The sequence below is a fragment of the Colius striatus genome, chromosome 18 (assembly GCF_028858725.1).
Source record: "Colius striatus isolate bColStr4 chromosome 18, bColStr4.1.hap1, whole genome shotgun sequence".
Lineage (NCBI taxonomy): Eukaryota > Metazoa > Chordata > Aves > Coliiformes > Coliidae > Colius > Colius striatus.
In genome coordinates this window covers 12,086,250-12,091,659 of record NC_084776.1, presented here as the reverse complement: position 1 = coordinate 12,091,659, position 5,410 = coordinate 12,086,250, and positions in this window count along the sequence as shown.

Genomic DNA, 5,410 nt, shown 5'->3' with positions numbered 1-5,410 from the left:
TTTTCTTCTGTTTTATCCTATGCACCAGCACAGGCTGGGGGTGACCTGCTGCAGGGCAGCACTTCACTCAGGGACCTGGTTGTCCTGGTTGGTCACAAACTAATCATGAGCCAGCAATGTGCCCTCGTGGGCAAGAAGCCAATGGCAGCCTGGGGGCATCAAGAAGAGTTTGGGCAGTAGGTTGATGGAGGTTCTTCTCACCCTCTCCTCTGCCTTGGTGAGGCCTCATCTGGAGTCCTGTGTCCAGTTCTGGGCTCCCCAGCTCAAGAAGGACAGGGAACTGCTGGAGAGAGGCCAGTGCAGGGCCACCAAGATGATCAGGGACTGGAGCATCTTGAGATGAAAGGCTGTGGGACCTGGGGCTGTGTAGCCTGGAGAAGAGGAGGCTGAGGGGGAAACCTCATCTGTGCGTGTAAGTATCTGAAAGGTGGGTGTCAAGAGGATGTGGTGACACTTTTTTCTCTAGTGTCCAGCAACAGGACAGGGGAGAATGCACATAAACTGGAACACAAAAAGTTCCACTTAATACAAGGAAGAACTTGATTGGTGCTGAGGTGAGGGAGCCCTGGCCCAGGCTGCCCAAGGAGGGTGTGGAGGCTCCTTCCTTGGAGCTCTTCAAGACCCACCTGGACACATTCCTGTGCCCCTGATGGAGGGGAAAATGCTTTAGCAGGGGCTTGGGCTGGATGAGCTCTGCAAGGCCCTTCCCACCCCACCATGCTGGGATTCTCTAACAAAGATGAAATAAGAATGGAGTACTTTCAGTCACTGAAGTTCAACAGAATAGTGTTGTCAGTTCTCATTTTGTTTTGTAGTTACTGAGTATGAGTAATCATGGAAAGTTTTTAGCTGAGAAGCTGCAGTTAGGGTGATTGTATTCAGTCTGTTTGTCAGGACAGAAACTCCCAGTCTCATGATTTTTTTTCAATTGAACCACACACTTTCATCAGCATTTCAGTCTTGATCTTGCAGTATTCAAGGCAAATGGGTTTTCCCATCAACTTACATTAGAGAAGCCTCCCTAATTAGGTCATTACACTTAAACATTCAGGTTTTTTAATGAGCTACTTCACCTGCTATAAGATATTGTTGCTCTTAAATATTTTGTTGCTTTTTAAGTACAAAAATCAGTTTCCTTATGAAGGATACCTTTTGCCTCAGGTTGCACAGTGGCTCTTTTAATGAAGCAGAGATTATGAGTTAAAGCCTTCTCAATGCAAACACCACCTCCCTTGTCTTTCTCTGTTCTCTCTGTACCTCTCAAAGTTTTCTTTGACTACCAAGCCACCCCTCATGGAAATGACTCTTTGGCTCACAGAAAAAGCATGACTGGTATGACTCCAGTTTTCAGTGCTCTCAGGTTTTTCTGCTGTCAGCCTCATCCCTGTGGGAAGGGAAGAGGATCAGCCTTGTGTATGATCATTACATTTCCTCCAAAGCCTACAAGATCAGCAGAAGAATGTGCAACTGGAGTAGCTTCTTTCAGGACATAAGAAGGATGCAGGAATATGGTTTTATTCTCAATGCTTCAGATTGACTACATCATCTTGTTTAAGTTGCTTCTGTCTTTTTTATCTTGTGATGAAATGGGAGTAAATTTGAGATGTGGTTTTTCTCAGGCAGGATCACCTGTGTGTAAGATTTAATAATGTGAAGCACTCTCTTAAGTGTGATGAGATTTGTCCTTACTTTTTCAATAAATGTTGCTGTCCCTTGTCTGTCATTAGTGGCGTGGCCTTGGCTAGCTGAGGTTTGAAAGGTTGTTTAATAGAACCTGTGATCCAGAATGGAAGATTCATCTGATTCATCTTGCATGGCTGGTTTTTGTTTCTCTTTTTCTGCTGCTGTTGTGCCCTGATTTGTGTTTTCTAAGGTACATGACCTGACAATCACTGGGAATGCTTAAAATACACGTACACCTATAATTATACAGCTACAGACAGTTACTGATTGTAACAACTTTGTGCCTCATAAAGGTCTGTGCAGGTGGAGAATGTTTTCAATGTATCACAGAGACCTTCCTTTCTCTGGCTTTCAGAGAGGGTATGGTCTGAAGTGAGATAACCACAGATACTGTGTGAGCACTCTTCTATGAGTGCTATTCTGTATGCTGTTTGCAATCATCTTGTGTTTAGCACAAACACTTTGATGAATGTGCTCTGAATATGAAGCAGGTACAGACACTGAAACCTCGGGGTGCCTTGTAGAGACAGATGCTCCTTAATTTAGTTACACCAGTTCTTTGGGTTGTGTCAGGTTAGGTGAAAAAGGGCATGTTAGGGATCCTTTGCCAGAAAAGTGGGGTTTGGCTATTTTAAACTCAACTAAAGAAAGAATTCTTTTTCAGGGTAGGTTCTTCTCCCTTTCTGAATTGACTGTGCTTTCCTGGTCTTCATCTCCACCTTTGGTAGTAAAATATCCTTGGGGATATCTGTAAATCTTCCAATGGGAGGAACACCTGTCAGTAGTTCCTGTCCCAGCATCAGTGGCTCTGCTGCCAGACTGCCTGGTTGCTTAGCACAGGCTCTAGCACACCTTCTGTAGGGGACTCTCTGACTGCCAAGACACATCTTCATTTCTCTGCTCTTGATATTTCACTGACACTGTGAATATTCTGAGTATCTGCAGGAGAGAACAGTTTTCCCTCTATGTTGTGCTGGTTTTTGCTGAGGGATATTATGTGTCACCCAGGTGGAAATTTAGAAGCAACATCTTTCTGTCTCAGCATTCTTTTCTATCTGTAGCAGATGTAAACTGGTTTTTCATACTTTTTGTTTATTGTGTGGGGTTTTTTGTTCCCAGTGTCAGAAGGATTTTGGTATTGATATCCAGACAACTCTTTAACTCTCAGCTGTCCTTTTTGTATTGCTAGACATGTTAAGATGACTCTGAACCTTGAGAAGACTCTTGCCTGGTCCCTGAGAAACGTTTGTAGTTCTCTCCTTGTTTTGGAGGTTGCTTTAAACCTCGTGACTTGCACAGGACTCACCATAGTTGATCTAGTGCAGCATTTGTTTCTAGATCATTTTAAAGTGCTTTTTCATCACACAATTCATGTAGCCTTTTAGTTTTATTCATCCAGTTTGGGATAAAATAATCAGTGAATCCTGTCATATCCAGATTTCTAGATATGCTTCTCTGTGTCTGCCCACAGAGAAATTGCTTCACAAAAAAAAATTGTTCAAGTGTTCCCTTCCCCAAAAGAACTGAGGAATCTTTCTCTCTCCCATCAAAACTTTAAATGCTTTAACTTCACACCTAATCTTCAAAACATAAGTAAGTTTCACAGGGAAAAAAAGCCATTAAGTGTGACAGCTATTCTGAAGATTCTGAGATTCATTAGAAGCCAAGAAAATCTGTTGGGCCAGACCAAAGGCTGATGTACTCCAGGATCTTGTTTCTGTATTCAGTGGAAAAAGCAATTTGGTGGCTGTTCTGTCTTGTGTCAGTGTTACAAATGCAGCTGTAAGATCAATTCTTGATAGAATTTCATACATCAGAGAAAAGATGGTCCTTGTGTTGTAGGACTTCTAATAGAAATGCAAAATTACACAGATCTTGATCAAGGGAAGAGAGAGGATGAACATATGGAAGGAAAAATTGTACATTAACTTGAATAAAGATCTTACAGTAGAACTGTGCTTAAATGAGTTCATAACTAATAGCAACTAATGATCAACGGTACAGGATGTATTGCAGCTGGTATGTTCAGGTTTTGTGTTTATGCTTGAAGACTTCACAGTGATAGAACTCTTGTTTCCAAGTGGGTAACAAAGTATTAGAAATGTTTCTGAATCATCAGGTCCATTTTCCCCTGAGGTGTACATAAATTGTGGAGCATCTCCCTTCTGATGAAAGGCTGAGGGAGCTGGGGCTCTGGAGCTTGGAGGAGACTGAGGAGTGACCTCATTCATGGTTACAAATACATCAAGGGTGGGTGTCAGGAGGCTGGAGCCAGGCTGTGCTCAGTGATGGCCAATGACAGGACAAGGGGCAATGGGGACAAGCTGGAACAGAAGAGGTTCCAAAGAAACATAAGGCAGAATTTGTTCCCTGTTGAGGTGAGGGAGCACTGGCAGGGGCTGCCCAGATGGGCTGTGGAGGCTCCTCTGGAGACATCCCAACCCAGCTGGGTGAGTTCCTGTGTGCCCTGCTCTAGGTGGTGCTGCTCTGGCAGGGGGTTGCCCCAGTTGCACCGGTTTCCAGGTTCCTTCCAGCCCTTGAGATTCTGTGATTCTGTGTTGAAATGTTGAACAGAAAGCAGAGGTGTGAGGGTCCATGGGTTATTTGCAAAGATGATGCAAGGCTGACCTGCAGAGTAACAGGGGCTCACGTTTCCAGTTAACATAGAGCAATACTACTGCGGGGGTTTAAAATCCTTGAACGGTGCCGGGATTTAGAACTGCTTTCTGAGCAGCCGTCCTCTCAGGGTGCGGGGGCTGCTCGCCAGGGAAAGCGGGCGCTCGAGCGTGAGTCGTCTGCTGTGGCTGGAAGCAAACCGCGGCGTGCGGGCTGGGCGCCGCACCGGCCCTCGGCCCTCACTCCAGAAGCCACTTGAAGGCGAAGCTCTTGCCTCACAAAACGGTTTTTGCCGCCGCAGCAAAGCCGGTGTCAGCTCAGCGGGAGCGCGCGCAGGGCGCGGGAGCGCCGCCGGCCACGCGCTGTTTACAAACACGCGTCACGCGCACGCGCCGCTGCGCGCGGGGCACGCCGGGAGGGAGGCGGGAAGGGCGCGCGGCGGGCGGCGCGGAGCCCGCAACGCCCCCGCAACGCCGCCGCTCCTCCCGCACCGGCCCCGCAACGCTTCCGCACCGCCACCGCTCCTCCCGCACCGGCCCAGCAACGCCCCCGCAACGCCGCCGCTCCTCCCGCACCGGCCCCGCAATGCTTCCGCAACGCCGCCGCTCCTCCCGCACCGGCCCCCAACGCCTCCGCAACGCCGCCGCACCGCCTCCGCTCCTCCCGCACCGGCCCCGCAACGCCCCCCGCACCGGCCCCGCAATGCTTCCGCACCGCCTCCGCTCCTCCCGCACCGGCCCCGCACCGGCCCCGCACCGGCCCCGCACCGCCTCCGCTCCTCCCGCACCGGCCCCGCACCGGCCCCGCAACGCCACCGCTCCTCCCGCACCGGCCCCGCACCGCCACCGCTCCTCCCGCACCGGCCCCGCAACGCCACCGCTCCTCCCGCACCGGCCCCGCAACGCCCCCCGCTCCTCCCGCACCGGCCCCGCGACGCCCCTGCTCCTCCCGCACCGGCCCCGCAACGCCCCCGCACCGCCTGCACCAGCTCCGCAAAGCCCGCACTCTCCCTGCTCCTAGCGCAGCGGTCCCGCAGCCATTCGGACCGGCCCTGTTCCCGCACCGCCCCCGCTGCGCCCGCACCGGGCAGGTGGTGGCTCCGGCTCCCGCA